Source organism: Rhipicephalus sanguineus, chromosome 3, assembly GCF_013339695.2.
Source record: "Rhipicephalus sanguineus isolate Rsan-2018 chromosome 3, BIME_Rsan_1.4, whole genome shotgun sequence".
Lineage (NCBI taxonomy): Eukaryota > Metazoa > Arthropoda > Arachnida > Ixodida > Ixodidae > Rhipicephalus > Rhipicephalus sanguineus.
In genome coordinates this window covers 201,759,691-201,776,763 of record NC_051178.1, presented here as the reverse complement: position 1 = coordinate 201,776,763, position 17,073 = coordinate 201,759,691, and the positions used below count along the sequence as shown (strand labels likewise).

The following is a 17,073-nucleotide window of genomic DNA, read 5'->3' as shown; positions in this document are numbered from 1 at the left end:
AGCGTCGCCTGAGCGTAAGTACGGTGCTTAGCAAGCACGGCAATCGATCTGCGAAACGTGAAGCTCACGGCGGGTATCTGCCAGCTGCGGCGCATTCTCCAGCAAACCACTACCGACGCCAGATTTTTCGCCGACGCACCGTGCGAAAGAATGGTGGGTGGCGACGGGGGGGGGGGGGGGGGGGGGTGGACTTGGAGGACACCTTTACGGGTGTAAACGTACGAAAGCGCGAGGGTTGCATCCGGGCTCGCGTGTTCCTTCATGTTGCCGAGGAATTTCGCGACAATGAGCGGAATGCTGCCGACGGCGTGTGATGAGGCAGCTAAACAAACGGATGACGCCTCCTCTTCGTCCTCCCTTACTCTGTCTGCGTGTGAAGGCTCGGCCATCACCGGCGTGTGTGTGTCGGCATCTGTCTGCGCAAGCAGTTGTTCTTCAAGCAGGAAACTGAATTCTGTTGCGTAAAGCTTTTTCTCAGATCGTTCTTACTTCGTATGGCCTGCGTTCCATGGCTTAGAATATCTTACTGTTTTTAGATGCGAAGTACGAGTATCTCAAGGCGGAGCTCAATCCGGTGGTGATGTGCGGCATGATCGCATTCCGTTGGCGTTCGTTGGGCATGCTACCGACCTCGCGTCGTGGAACGCGAAGAGGGACGCTACGCGCGTCGTATCTTCCATCTAGCCTGGCCGTTAATTCTCACAGGGCGAGCGAGGAACGCGGTCGACAGGCGGGCGAGAGGGGGGCAGCGTAGGAGAGGAGAGAGAAGGGGAGGGGGCGCTCATGCGCTCGAGCTCATCGCAGCGTTGCGCAGGAGAGGATTTCGGCATGTCTAGCCCGCGTTTCAGAGGAAGAGTGGAAAGGGGGAGGGGAGAGGGGATGTGGAGAGGGAAAGTGGAAAGGAGAAGGGAGAGGGAAAGTGGAGAGGGTAAAGGGGAGATGGGTAGAGGACAGGGGGAGTGGTGAGGGGGAGTGGAGAGGAGGTGTGTGGAGAAGGTATGCGCATGCGCAGTAAGGGTGGTCACGCCGCACAACACCACCAGATTGAGCTCCGCCTTAAGATACTTCGCATCTAAAAGTAAGGGCAGTTTGCTAATATTTAATTAAATATTTACACGTCAGAATAAAGATTTAAACGTGCAGCGCCATCTGTTAATTCTTCGCGAAGGTACTGAAGGTACTGAGTTCTGACTCAGTAGCCGTCTGCTTGTCGGGCAACACAAACGACAATGTCTGCGAAAATCCTTGCTCGCGCCTATTGTGACGCGCGAGCTGTAATTCGACTTTTGCTTACAAAATTATCATCAGCTTCTCAAATTTATGCGAAGTTGTGCCTAGTTTATGGACATGAAGTGATGAGTGACGGAAACGTCGTAAAATGGTTTCTATATTTCACAAATGGCCGCACAAATGTGCATGACTAAGAGCGGAGTGGAAGGGCTGGAATCCAGGTAAATGAAACTGTGAACAAGTGGGCCAGGAATTGCGATTAGATCGACGACTGACAGTTAGTCGTCTTTCAAATAAATTTCCTTCTGTCAGCCGCACTACAATTTGCACGATTGTAGTGAAAAGCTCAGATATCGCAGAGTGTGTGCATAGTTGGTACTAAAAATGCTTACCGACCAAATCAAACAGCAAAAAATTCCCAGGCGGCGAACTTCTACGCAGGGGTACTAAAGAAACTGGTGCAGCGGTACGAAAAGTGCTTAGAATTTAACGGTGATTATGTAGAAAAGTGAAGTATTTTTTTGCTAATCTAAACCAGCCAATAAAAATTTTTACTGACGAATATTTATTTTTGGGGGACCAAACGGCCCTTACGTCTTGCGTAACCCTCGTTTATAAAGTTCTGCTTAGCCTTCACCGGCTCACGCATTAAATGTCGCTCTGAGATTTAAGGTAAAGATGTTGTTTGCTATGGGAAACGTGCAGCACGTACAGGTGGCGCAAAAGTCCACTGCACCAATGCGCCGCCAGCGCCACGAGCGGCCACTTCATTTTCAACTGGCGTGCCACGAACCTTCGTCTCTCCGTCCGCTATCACCCGCGTTCCATGCTAGTGAGTTCGCGCGAAGGCAACAAATTTCACAAAATGGCCAGGCTTTCAGAAAGTTGGCAGTGCAGGATTCTTTTAGGGCCTCAGATGAAGGGAAAGGACAAATTATACGGAATCAATCATGTTTTCAATGTGACAGAAAGCACGGACGTGCGACGGAGTGTTTTGAAAGGGCGATTCGTGCGGCCGGCCAGCGTAAACCTCGAAGCATAGGCCGTCACCATCGATGTTTGTATGCATTCTCTCTTTTGTGTATGAAATGTGTTAGACCACCCCTTGCGATGCGCGCAAGTAAAACGTACGGTCGCCGAACTGCACGTGTTGCATTTAGTAATGCGTGGCAGGTCCACGAAGTTTTCCGTGCTGTAGTTCAGCTTCGTTCGTAGATGTTTCTCAGGCTGCATGAGTCATTGAGTAACTTTGTCACGTGCTAGCTTTGCACGTGATATCTTGGCTGTCACGTAGAACAATATAACGGCGTGGCGCAGCTTTGCTTGCACGCACAGTGATGTTAAAGGCAACGGCAGTACAAGGGGAATCAATTTTAAAATTCTCGCAGCCCCCGACGCATTTTGTCAGGCATGAGGGACTTCCTCTTAACTGTTTCTGCTTACGAATTGCGCAGTCTGCGAACTGCCGCTAGACGAACTGCGGCACGGTGGAAAAATAGCAGCAGCGTATGAAGGAAAGCTACTGCATCTGTCGATAGCTTTCCGCCAACGAAATGTAGACTGCAGGCTCGAGATCACATTGCCGGCTGCCACTTGGTTCCGTCAGCAGTGTAAAAATATCAGTTAACTTGTGTGGAGCGTAAATTCACAGCGAACTATAGAGTCATGTACTTCATAAACGTGCCCGCAGGATCACTTCCTTTACCCGGCGTAGACTAATGCAGCGTTCCCGCCTGTTTCTGAAGCGTGGTCACGGCGGAAAACTGAAAAACTTTGTTCCAGGTGCGTAGTTTACGACACAGCAATTTACACGCGACATTGCGAAGCACCGCTAACGACCTGACAAGGCTGACAAGGCAATCTGACAACCTCATGGGCCGGCTGCTGCGCGGAGCACGCCAGTGGCTTTCGTTCACTCGCGCACCGCGGCGCCACCAGCTCAGTGCACGTTCCCTATATCCAAAACGTTAAAAAAAACTAACATAACAGGCATTACGTCATTCTAAGCGAAAGCGAGCTGTGCAAGTGCGTATATGTAGCATAAAAAAAGTCACAGTTCGCCAGAACGGCGAAGCAATGAATGCGATAGCAACAAATTAGAATGTCACACGAAGAACGTCAAGCAGCTCGATACTTGCAGCGCGCCCCGCAAACGCAAAGGACTCACGATAGGAACACACGCAGAACGACCGCGAACTAACAAGGGTCACAGCTCGACATTTCCAGCTCGCTGCGGAGCGAGGGCGCAGGTTCGAATCCTGGTGGTGCGCTTCGGAAGTTTTTTTTCTGATTTATTTTTCTTTGGGCTCTTATTTATATATACATACATATACATATCCGGGACATAACGGCAATGGCGATGGCAAAAACCAGCCGAGAGGGCCCATATAATTGCTATCGCAATAAAAAATACTAGAACAACGCTTTGATGTTGGCACGTTTCGTCTGAGGCGGAAGGAAGATTACAACAAGCATGTGCGCTTTTATCAACCAACTCTGCTCGGCAATAAAAGAATCTATAGAACAAAAGCAATCCTCTCGCTCAGCGATTTAAATAAGCGTGAGACGCATCCGGTTTGCGCCAATCTCTCCTCCGACATTTCGCAACGGAAGGAATCCTCCAGTGTTCTCTGTCAAGCGACAATCCACTTGCTTCAAGCGGATGAGACTTTAACGGGGTCGGCAGCCAAAGTGCTTCGTTTTTCTTCGTGTTTTTGGATCGCTTCACGTGCTTTCTCTTGCGCGTTCCGGAAGAGAAACGCCGTAGTAAAGAAAGACGAACGGTGACTTGCCAGGAAAAAAAAAAGAAAGACCCCGGCGAGCGCAAAATACTCTAGGCCACTTTGTAGCGGAAGCTTTGGCTAAGCAGCCGTAATCCTCTCAGAGGTAATCCCCTGATAGGATTAGGATGGACGCCCTCCTAATGACCTGATTAAGGTTAACCATACACTTTCCCGACTTAATACCGCGTCGAGTAAGATGTTATTTATATAATCTGCGGCAGGGAACGCGTGCATGCCGGAGTTTTGTATTTCATAGCCTGGGTCTTTTCTTTTTGTTTTCAATGGCACTTCGATACGAACGTTGCTTCCGCTAATTCGTTTCATTGCCTGTGTCGTCCTGAACTGGGTAAATACCGATACACAGGACGAAACGCACGTTCCCGCGTTTCATCGAAGGTGTGCTTACTTTGACGTCCATTAGAAAGAGAAATTTCGCCCGGCGAGAGCGATCTGCATCCGCCTGTTCTCTCTTCGGGGCACTGACATAACACTGCGAGCGTAATAGGTTTCTCAGTGGCATGAGTCCCGAGTGACACTCATGTTTATTTTCCAATCACTTCCGGTCGAGCACTTGCTTCCGCTTTCCCGGATATTCAGAAAGGTCCTCTAAGCAATAAAACTGGTATGAAATTTATGTTTCCGGTTCAAGTTATGAGTTACATTGTATACATACAATATCAGAACATAAGTTTACAGAATAGTCAATAAACTGTCAGGATAATTAATGCAAACTGATTAGTTTATATGATCTTATTGAAAGAGCAGACGGTTTTCTTATGAGCAGCTTGGATCCTTGCGCCACCTGGCGAAATACATCTCAACGGCGTGCGTCTTTCTACGTGGCCCCTGAGATCAGCTTCGGCAATGCGACTAAGCACAAAGTTAACCCAAGTAATACACCAGAGCGCACGAACGCCGACGTGAGAGTGCCACTGCCGGACACAAAGTGAAGGATTAGGGCCTCGTCCAATTTTTTTAAGAGCGCTTTTTTTTCACGCATGGAAATACAAGCAATAGACCGACGTGCTGTAATTTCCAATGTGTCCCATTCAAGTTTCTTTAACAAACCTTTTTTTAAACCATGCAGGAATCACTTAGTAAAAAAGTAAATTAGGGACCTGGTAAATTATGTGCAGATGTGTAGAGCGGTGATCTCAAAACCGATTTTCTTCTTCGGGAACGTTTTGTCGTCTTAACGCGGCTCGCGGAGTGGCGGGCTCTTATCAAAATAGCCTAGAGCAATGGTTTAATTCAGTGCTTGCAAACTCTGGGTAAAGACGTATATAAATAGAAATCAATAAATTGATCAATCAATAAATAAATCAGTCAATCACGCTCAGGCAAACTATGTTATTAGCGGATAACTCCATATAAGTACGCGTAAGTAGATGCGCCATTTTAACGATGATTTGCCGTTAATGTGAAAACTTCAAGTTTTCTGTGCAGAAATGAATGAAACACATAGCCATACAGCTCTCTTCATTTCTTTTTCTATAGAATATTGCCGAATTGATGCTAATTTTAAAAAATGCAAGCAGACTATGAACAAAAAATTAATCGAACCGTAAACTCTAGCGAACGCAAAGACAAACGACCAGTGACTGTAGCTGTAGACCTACCAAAAGTTCCACCGCGGAGAAATCCAGTTGCCGCATCGTGCGAGCTGCAAGAGCCGCAAACTCCTCTCACGCCTTGAAGGGCGGGGCATATGGGGGTGGCGGGCCTAACAGAACGCGGGCGGGGAGGGGTGGTAGTCGGTTGCAAGGGTGAGATTTCTCACGCACCAGCTGAATGGCGTGGCCGGCGCTCGTGGTCATTACCGCGACTCGACGCCGTCTACTAGCACGCTCGACCAGATGCTGAACAGATCCGGCGCCGCTAACACGTCGCCAAGGAGAAACAACGCAGAAGCGGCCGCCGCGAGCACTCTCTCGTTGCTGCACCAGCAGTTCATCAGCGAAAACTTTCTCGCGCACGCGGCACGAGCGAGCTCCTACTGAATACTCTTCGGTGCGCGAGTAACTCCCTCCGCAGGCAAGCTGCTGCAGCAACGCCGTGGTGCCGCAAACCATTTAGAGAGCTGGCTCCCCGCGCACACTGCAGAAAAACGCCTCGCGAGCGCGTTGCGGCATACTCTCATGTATGGGAACGCGAACCCAACAAGTTTGTGCAGGGTTCACGCTCAGTTTCTTTGTTCTTTTCTTCTCTTCCCTAACCCAGCACGCAGAAGGGTGGGCAACGGCCACTGCGAGCACGGCACGCGGCAGGCGTCTCAGAGAAAATGTAGCCGGAGATACATGTTGCAAATTCTCGTCTGCGTTACATCTCCGAGGGTTTCGCTGAATCCGCTTGTCCGTCGTGCGCAGCATGAATGCAACGCTGTACCAACAATGCGGTTGGCTTCGTTTCTGCAACCACCCGTTTTCTCTCTTCCCAACGCTCACTGTGCTGGGAGCGCGCTCCATGCAGTTGCGACGGGGCGCACGTGTCACGGGTTAAGCGATGCTCGCGAGTAATGCCTGCCCAGTGCCTGCCTCGTTTAGTGACCGCTACGACTGGTCTTCATCATCCGGGATGCGTTGCGACTGAAGCGTGTAACATCACACGTCTAGCGTGAGAAAGAATTAGCGCAGTAAGCAGGTCCCGCTTTGTTCGAGGGGCAGATTAATTTGGAGCGAAGTTTAGCGCGAGTTGCTTGCAGGCGCTGTGAATGTTGCGGCAGCATCTCGGCGGCAGAGACGCGCTACGATTAATTTGCGTGGAGGCGCGGCGTCCGGACGCAAGAAGAATCATGAGAATTACGTGATGAGTGCGACGAACGAAAAGAGTAATTAATAGAGTAATCACGCTAGAGAACGTTTCCACGTTCTTGTTCATTATCCTACTATGCGGGAAGCGAAGGAACTACTTTGAACAAAGTTGCACTTTCCTCACCTGTTACTGAGGTTCCTAGGAGTGGTATAGTACAACATGCTTCGCAAGCGACACATTTATCAAGTAAGAAAACGAGCTTGCGCGCCAGTCGTAGTTTTGTGTGGCACAGCATTTCAAGTATCTTTCTAGCGGCGGCAGCATTTTCGATGGAGGCACAAACTGCTAGATGCCCGTGTGCTTAGATTTAGGTGCACGTTAAAGAACCCCAGGTGGTCGAAATTTCCGGAGCCCTCCACCATGGCGGCTATCATTATCATATGGTGGTTTGGGGCGTTAAACCCCAACAATTATTATATTATATACGTGTCTCTTTAGACGGTTGATTAATAAGCGTTTTTTTTTCTTTCTTTTTCAATATGTACTCTTCAGAACAGCCGGGTTACCGCCAAATTTTCCATTTCCCGGCTTAACCTAACAAAATAAGTCGACAGACAGTTTCTCAACTTAATTTGAGATCGAGTCATCGCCTTTTTTTTAAGTACATGCATTGGTTACACGCAAGCGTAGCGCACGTATTAAAATAACTCGAAGGCCCAGAAAACTTACATTTCATGCAGTAAAACCAATCCACGACGACCTAGCAATCGAAACAACCTGAGAAACCATGAAAGTATGAAATGCGATCCAAAACATTTACATAATGGGTAGCACTGCCGTACACGTGACATAATAACATACAGCACAAATATAAGTGCAGCTAATCGAGAAAAAATGCCACAAAAGTGCAGAGAAGGATCTTAATGCCCGTGTTTAAATACTAATAGCATCCCAACTTGAGTTTGTATGAATTGAACTGCTCAAGCGTATAAATTAGTCAGGCAATATTTTAACATCAGATTAAGAGCTAAATAATTACCACATTCTGGTTTTCCCAAATATTTATTTTGTTTAAGGGGCTGCATCTATCAAAAGCAGAAGTTACGCTCTCCATCACATCATCAACATTCTATAAGAACTCCTCAGTACGCGTGTTTCTTTGGGTTTTCTTAGACTACAAAGAAATAAAAGTAATGATAAACAAAAGATAAGATATTAAAAGCAACCTTCTGAGAGAACGTTGACAGGTATCAGGTATAGGAGGGTGTATACAGGCTGCAGCCTTCGTCGTCCCTGTCTTCCCGCAAGCGATGAATATGACGCGTCTTTACTTCTGCGTGCCTCATGCTCAAAACTAACCTAACTGAATGTTATGTGAAACGCCCACTACATCTTCGTTCCTTAGTTCGCCCGAGCACACTGGAAGCACACGCTTCGCTTTTAGCTTTAAGTTTATATACGTATATTATTTTGGTGTGGCTGCGTTCGGGATAACGTCTGTGCGAAGGCACAGACGTTTGTTTTCCTGTTCTCTGCCCTTTTTTTTCCGACTGTCGCACATTCGCGAAAAAATGAAGAGGACTAGCGCAGCGCGGCGCCTTGACATCGTTTCGCTTTTAGCACATCGCCTACGCTGCGAGAGTCACCTGAAATTTTTGAAACGCTGCCATCTGCTTTGAGAGAAATTCTCAAGAACAAGCTCTGAAGGACATATCTGAAGATGACACGCGCTTCTACATCTCAGCAAAAAGGTTGAAAGAGAGGGAAACAAGAAGCAGGCAGGAAAAAAAAAGTAAATAAGTAGACTTTCTTGCTTTGGAAAATACTTATAGCAGAGCCTTCGCTGATATCAATGCCGCCGTCGCCGTATCGTGCAAAATACACAATTTGGTATATAGTTTACCGCTCTTTCGCCTATACTGCAAACCGCTGTGAAACCCCATTGGTGTCCCCTGATGATATCGGCTTTAATACGAGCCTTTGTGACCCATTTCCATCTCATCGTTCGTTAGCTTAAGGTTGGAAGTAGGCGCCTGCTTGACTATAAAAAAACTGAATCTTCAAAAGTGGTGATTTATATAACGCCACAGTGAGCAAAATATTACTCGCGGTGCAGCACAACCTATTACGACATGGTTCTTTTTCAAAGAGTAGTAAAATTATTCAAAATAATGCGAGATGAAAAAAACCCACACCATCTCTCGCTAAAGGGGACCATAAGGCGATGCGAAGCAGCGTTTCGGCATGTCGAGCCCGCGTTTCAAAGGGGGGAGGGGAGAGGGGGAATGGAGAGGGAAAGAGGAAAGGGGAGGGGAGAGTGTGAGTGGAGAGGGTGGGGAGTGGTAGTGGAGAGGGGGAAGGGGAAAAGGGTAGTGGAGAGGAGAAAGGGGGAGAGGAGTTGTGGGGAGAGGGTTTGCGCATGCGCAGTAAGGGTGGTCACGCCGCACACCACCGCGACCACTACCGTATTGAACTCCGCCATAAGATGCTTCACATCTAAAAGAAAATCCGGAGGTGACTGGTAGCGGCACTCGCACATCGGCGTTCGAGTGCCCTGCTGTATTCCTTGCGTTAACATTGTGTTTGGCGCGCTGCGGAAGCGGATTTCAGAGGCCACGTAGAAATAAGCGCGAGGTTGTGATCTGCTCCGCCAGATACCGCAGCGATCCCATGTGCTCACAATAAAACCGCCTGCCCTTTCAATGAGCTCATTTAACTGAGCTCATTCACTTTTCATTAACATCCTGACAGTTATTTGGTCCTCGCTTATCTTTAGTAAACTTATGCTCCGATATCATATGTATGCAATATAACTATTAAAACCATTGACTTCGTACCAGCTTTACTTTTTTAAAGGCTTTTTCTGAATATGCGGGAAAGCGGAAGCAAGAGTTCGACCGGAAGTGTTTTGAAGACAAGCGAGAGTCTCGCTTGTTGATCATGCCGCTAAAAAAGAAAAACGTCACACATCCGGAAAATCTAGACAGCAAGTTAAGTCCACGTGCTGTCCTTCACACAATGAAACATACACGGGTAAAATGCATCACCAAGCTGCACCGCATAATATTATGAGCCCCGACGTAGTCACGTTTATGTAAATGTGAGATGTGAATAATAGTTTCGGAGACCACATCGTTTCAGCACGTTCTGGCTATCAACTGAAAATTTGCAGTGCCTTTGCTCGAAGTAATACACTTATCAAGAAATATTGTTTCGGTGGAACACTGATTTTAAAAAAAGTTACTGACGCTGGTGGAGATCGAAACGAATTAGTAAGTTCGAAGCGAAACACGAACTGTATACCAGAACTATTAGATTAGAAACGTACACAACTCAATGACCCCACGCGAAAGGCGCATAAGGAAAATGAAATTTATTGTAAGTGAGTATTTAAGCCGCGCTTTCGAATATAGTGCGCAGTTCAGATTTGACTATACTCGCCTAAATTATTTAGATGCACGCACGATGCAATGTCAAAGCCATGCAAGGTCAATGGAACATTTTCATAGAAGAATAAAGATAGACACAATAAAGCTTCGGCTATCAGGAGCACGCAGGCTTTGAGAGCCATTGAGAGTCACTGACAGGCAATTGCTTTGTGCCGCATACATTGTTACCTAGATTACCCTCGCAGATCCCTACAAAATAATACGAAGTAACGGATCCGTGATATATGGTGTTATTAATCAACTATCCAGTCGCGTTGAGCCTCCTCTTCCGTCATTAGGCTGAAGAAGAAAAAATAAGGTATTGCAGTACCCAGCCATGCTCCGTGTGTAAGCAATAATCCAGGCTGAATGGAAGGCTTTGTCGAGCTTAAAACCGGAAGCCAACTTTTAACTAAGGGCCTGCTGTTTTAACGTCTGCGCAAAAGGAGAGATGAAAGGCTGTACCGTAATTTTGTTGCTGCTAATCCCTGTTGTCACTGCGACGGAATTTTGGAGGCAAAAGTTTGCTACGCAAGGAAACGACGAATCACCACCTTTTAAAGCTAAAATATTGTTAGTTCATTATGCTGCATCCGGTATAGGTGATGGAAGGTCAGCAGAAAAAAAGAGAAAAAACGTGTGTTTTCTTATATGGTGCCATAATGGAAGCCGTAGTTGCAGTTCAGCAATAACACACGTTATTGCTGCGGACAGAAATAAGATGTGTTATCGGTTGACAAAGCATCGGTTAAAAGCAACACAACAAGCGAACAATTTGAAAGTTGTTTAGAGCATGGCTGAATATATGAATGGATTATACATATCTCAGTCTTCCTTTTCAACACCAATTTCCTCACCCTAGTGCGGGGTAGCAAACCGCAAACTCGTATATCGCTAACCGCCCTGAATTTTATATGTTTACTTATTTCTCCCTGACTGGAGGTGAAGTACAGTGACACTGTTCTTCCAGCTGTGTATGATATGGCACCGGACAGCATTTGTGTACTTGGGATCCCTGCTTTTTCTTCCTCCTTTTCGTCAACTAAATTTTACAGAGTTCGCGAAGTACAATGGAATCCTAATAAAATTCGCAATGAAATTGTGAGGTTGCCGTTATTTTTTTTACTTTTTGCTCGATAATTTGGTTATGAATTTGTTTACCAATTTATTTGTTCGTTTTGCAAAGCGAGCGACGTAAGCGCGGGCATCGCCGATCTCGGGTGTTTAAATGTCACTACTTGTCGCTGTGAAGTTGTGAAGTGAAGTTTACTTCCTTTTTATTACGAAAGTGTGGCTATAAACGGAAACAGCAGCATACTTATAATAAATGATCAAGCACAAAGCCAAGCCTGCAATGCGTGTGACCGCGACGAATTCAAGTTCACATGTCTTCGCGCAAATACAAAGTACATACCAACCTTCGTCCCAGAATACGGCGAAGAATTATGCGAAGGACCGGAAAGGGGTCGAAAGTTCGTGAAAAGAAGAAATTGCCATCGAATCGTTTGCAGCACGAAACAACTACAAAAATTCACACCGAGCCAAAGCTTGGTTAACCTCCCTGCCTTTCCTCTTCGTATCTCTCTCTCTCACGAATTTTGCAGCAACATGACTTCCTAGTTAACGACAAATGCTTCCGGGATCAAGCAGAATTTTTCTTCAACGAGGAGGCTTTCTTTCCTTGAAATCGATATGAATTTTATTTGCACCTTTATGTTATAAACGTATGGATGACTTTTCTTTCCTTTCATGGACTTCCTACTATTTCGAGGACTTACACAGGCCTAATTAGCAGAAAGAATTAACTAGAGAACGAAAATTGGGATCTACAGCGTTGGTAATGCGACTACTTCATTGGTCCCAGGTTCGAATACCAGAGGAGGACAATGTTTTCGTTAGATAAAAAGCTTTCTGCCTAAGAAATCTGCATGTATTTTCTTTGAAGCGTCGTGATACAAACGGATGGATGAAACCTTTACCTCATTTCACCTGAGAGCGCGAGCGATTTCGCTTTCTCTCGTGCATCGAACGCGTTCGAGAAAGGAAACAAACTGACAACTTACTTGCCGGAGGTGAGCCAATACGGAGACGCTAATTAAAGCTCGAACGCTTTGCGAGCTTACGGTGCTCCAAAATGACTGCAGGGAGTGGAGACATGCTTGGTATTTTTGATCTTGCTAAGCGCAGCCATGTACGAGCTCCTTCGAAGGGACTCGAAAGCAAACTACGTTTGAAAGCTTACGGCTTGGCTCTGTCTGAGCGCGGTCGGTGCTGTCTGGTTTGTTTATTTGCTTCTTTGTTTATCGTGTTGCTTCGTATTTACGAGAGAAAACGTAAAGCAAGAAACACCGGGTGTCCCAAAATGCCTGCTATACAAAACCTCTCGCTGTCAGCACAAAATCCTAATGAAAGACAAACAAGGAGAGAGTAAACAAATATCTGGGTCACGAAGAGAGACATCCACCACCACCACGACATAACGCGCCCCCTGGCGATAAGCGAACACCACGAGCAGCATGCTCTGGTGTACAAACTGATTTTGCTCTCACGCACATCTTCGAAGATAGCAACCTAGGCTGGATTTAAAAAGTTAACGCCTTTCTGGTACAGCCTTCGTCCCTTGTTTGAATGCCGGACTAAGACGAACTTTTTTTCCTCAATGACGAAGCTTTCTTTCTGAAAAACCCGTACAAGTCTCCTTGTAGTTGTAGGGTACAAATGGATGGATGACAACTTTCCCCTGTCGATAACATTTCTACACCTCACTCAATTCCGCACAATTAAGTGATTTCGCATGACGTAACATGCTTTCTTCTCTGTAGAATGCTTGATCGCGTTCTGTCGGCTTAGGTTGGGAGTTGCCTTCATGAAGGCACATACAAGCAGAGTTGCCAAGTTTCCCTGCTCTACGCCAATGTGTCTAGTTTTCTGGGCCGGTGGCGGTAGAAAAAACGTCTTGGCTACTTTTTGGCTACTTTCTTGTTCACTCAACTTGAACCAAATTATCAATACCTAGTGACGTCTCAGCCATTGGTGTTCGAGTATGCAGTGTCAGAAAATGGTGGCCCAGGCGGGCTACCAAAAATCTCTGCCTGAATCTCAGCAATTTTGATTTTTGAGGGTTTCCATACAGTACTCATTTAAACTTTTGCCGAAATGCTAGCGTATTTGCTCAGGTTAATAAAAAAATGTTGCAGTTTTAACACACGTGTGGCTACATTTGGCCAATTTTACAACCATTGGCTCAAGTTGGCTACTTTTTGGTTAGTTTTTCCAATTTTCTTGCTATTTTTTGCCTTTTCGACCTGGCAACCCTGCACACACGTTAACTGGAATGACCAAGAGTGAGGAATGTGAAACAGAAGGCAACACCGACCACTTGTTATGCCACTGTCATCGATTTGCCTCGAAAATTCAACAACATTGTAACGCGCTGCGACAACTGGATGATCGGCCACTTTCCGTTTAGGTACTTCTAGAACGCCGTCCCCATCGCTCGTCGGCCCACAAGGGAGTGAAGGCACATTTGTGTTTTTTGAGGACGACGGGCTTGTGCGAATGCCTTTGACTTGTGGTGTAGTCCTGCACGCGTCAGTGAATTCACTGCTCCCTTTTTTCCCTTTCCCTCCTCTCTCTCTCTCATCTGTCTATTACACTTTCCCAATGCGCCAGTGTAGTGTAGCCATCCGGACACTTTTCTGGTTAACCTCCCTGCCTCCCGCCTTTCTCTTTCCTTCCTTCGTTCCTTGTAGAGATTTCTCTATGCCTTCATGCACCCCTTCTGTGTTCCGTTTATCATACACTGCATGGATTCGACAATGTGGACATGCGCCAGCAATTGCTATAAGGAAGGCGTAAACTTATACAAAAAACACGTTCCGCGCCAGTCATGGGAACGGCTGTTCTAGCACTGTTTAGAAACCAAGAAATGTTGCAACATCTTTAGCAATAAATCTTAAGCAAGAAACTTTAGCAACATCAATGATGCAGGTGAAAGCTTAGCCTCTAGAGTCCCACATCTCAACGTACTCGGAATCCGGATTGCTGATTCTGTAGAAATACTTCTGAGCAGAGCAGTGACCCACAGGCTTCACGGCCACGCCGTGTTTTGCGCTAAAGATACGGCCGTCTCACTGGCAACTCTAATAGAACTTACAAAAAAGAGCACATCGCAAAAACTCAAAGGAGGAGAAGACGCGACGGGACGAAGTGCTAAGCACAACAAAGAACGCCAGTTCGTCAAGAAAGTTTAACGTATATAGCCATCCGTCTAATGTATCCGCCCAGACTCATTGCCAATAAGTTTGGAAGTGGGTCTGCACCTATTCAACGAGTGCCCTCCATTTAAGGCGCATTATAGGTCAGCTGTACAAAGGCCCACTCGCGAAAAGGAAACTTCTTGTGTGATGGCCTAAACGAACTCCTGCGCGCGTCGATAAAAAGGCGTTACTTCGTTCCTTTATACGCGGCACTGAACGAGGTACTTTGAGTGCGCGTAGAACTGCTGCTATGGATAGCAGTTTTGCGTGTCAGTCGGACGTTGGTATTGACATAACGCTGTGGCGCGTTCGTAGGCCCTTTCATTATTTTCGTTCTTTCATGCCATTTTCTCCTTTCCAAGTAAAGAGTATCTAGTCGGAGATATGATCTGGTTAATATCCTTTTCTTTCATTTATAATTTTTAGCCTCCATCTCTCTATGCATTCCCCTGCTCCCTTTCCAGTGGCGCTTAGCCGTGCTTTCTTGTGGGCTGCAGAAAATAACACCACCTTTCTTTTCCTAACAACACTCCCCTCTAACAACACTCCCCTCCCCCTCTCTACAGTGCCGGATACGGCTTTATAGCTGTAGTGCAGTTAGTTGTCAGATTAATGCTGTGGGCAATGTCGCTAGAGATAGAATCTTTCAGTTGCATCATTTCTTTCTATCGATGTCTCTCAAAATCAATCCCTGTAGTTTTGCGGATAACGAGCCATTCTTTACTTTCCTGTCGCAATGCACGCGATATACGATTCCAGTGCACGGCAAGTGACAGAAAGGAGGATTTCGCAACATTGAAGAAAACATGGAGGCAGTTTCGAGAACCGAACGACGCTCTATAGACCCGTGCGTCGTATGTCAATAGGCGAGCGCAAACTGCGCGCTTGACTTCGCTCCCGTGTTGCCATAAAGTCAATCCATTCCTCCCTCCGCCCTCCTCCTCGCTCTCTAATGCACGCGACGGTGGCACGGAAAGGAGAAAGCCACGCAGGCACGCAGACTCCGCGACGATGATGTGGGAGCCACGGTTGAACAAGCGCGGGAGACGACGAAAATGACGAGAAAGAAAGAAGAACGGCTACGAAGACTGCTTTCCGAGGCCCAGTGGCGAGTGAAGAAGAGGCAGCAGCTCTTTCGTGTTTGAGTAGCGGATGGTGTTCGGCTATGGCGCTCATTTGGTAGTCAAATTAACGCGATGAACTGCATCTATGGGGGCACCCGCGGGTGGGCCGCCCAGGCGATCTCGTGCTATGACGCTGCACTGAGCAGCTTACGGCGTGCTGAGATGGGGCGCGCTATTGCCGTCTTGGGTCACGAGTACCGAACGCGGCTTGCGCTAGAGCGAAGTATACTGGAGCGCCGACCGCTGGGAGAAGAAGGCTTCCGGCTAGACGCGGAGGTGACTAACTACAGCTTCCAAGCGGCGCACAGAAATAAACAGCAATAGGTGAAAAAGCAAACAAGACGAGGAAGAATAAGGATAGGTTTATAGCGCATTGCTGTATACGTGGAAAGTTACAGTACAAGCGAGGAACACGTGTCCGAAAATACTGTCTCCTGTGCGGGTTCACGAGCGCGTCCTTATTTCAGCGCAGAAAACGCGAATGCGACGACTTCGAAGTGTTGTGTTTTGACAATTATAAGTTGCAAGTATTCCAAATTCGCGCGTTAACTCCGAGCATGCCGCATTCTTTTCTTTAATTCCTTGCTTCTCTCTCTATCCGGCATGATATAGACAAAGTTTACAACAGACTAATCGTACGATGCAGGTGTGTCCTCTTCTGCTAATGCATAAATATGTGTGATCTCAGCGCCATCTCAATACTAGCGGTCACAGCTTTCTTCCGCGCTAGTTGCATAGCAAATGACTGCTGGTATTTTCTTCACCCATGGTTCAACAACGCTTGCGTCAACATGGTCGCAACACTACACTAGCAAAATGACAATGCGCTTCACCTCCTCGTGATTGTAATCGACCTTATTTTGAAAAATATTACGTTAAGGGGCAGCAAATTGCAGTATAAACACCAAGGGGAACATCGATCTAGATCCCTTCATTGAAGTGAACGTACAACATAAGCGCTTCGTTGCTTCAAAAATATCAAAAGAACGTTTGCTTTGATTTGTCAATTAGGTAATGAGACGAAGAAACACAAAGATAGTCAATAAGTGGCAAGCCCGAGTTAAAGGCGTGGAATGGCTTCGACACGGAAGCCGACTACTGCTCGCTAAGCCTTTCTTTTCTCCCCTCTCTCTCTTCTTCCTCCTCCCATTTCCCCACCCTCCTCACTTCCCCTCCAGGCTATCTCCTCAAGCGAGCCTCGAATGGACTCTAGCACTCGACGACACGAAGCAATTCCCAGACAGAACGGAAGCGGAGCAGCGCCTTACCACACATACACTACCAAGTTTGTTTGCTTTCTTCGCTTCATTTCCTCGGATTCGTGCGGAACCTTATATCGCAACTCATTGTAGAGATCGCGCCGGGAAGGGGCTGCGCATGTATACGCTTTACCCCGATCGTCCAAGCCCGGCTAGCAGAAATTGGCCGCTACCACTACAGCCGTCGGATCATGCACTTCAGGCCTGCTTAAGAACATGGGCGTCGTTTGCCACGAAAC

At 46.8% G+C, this 17,073-nt stretch overlaps 1 protein-coding gene across 1 annotated transcript in view; it reads right to left on the bottom strand.

Annotated features, from left to right (window-relative positions):
- LOC119388122 (lachesin) overlaps positions 1-17,073 on the bottom strand; it is a 194,280-nt gene that overhangs the window by 54,210 nt on the left and 122,997 nt on the right. The gene's annotated exons all lie outside the window — the stretch shown is intronic.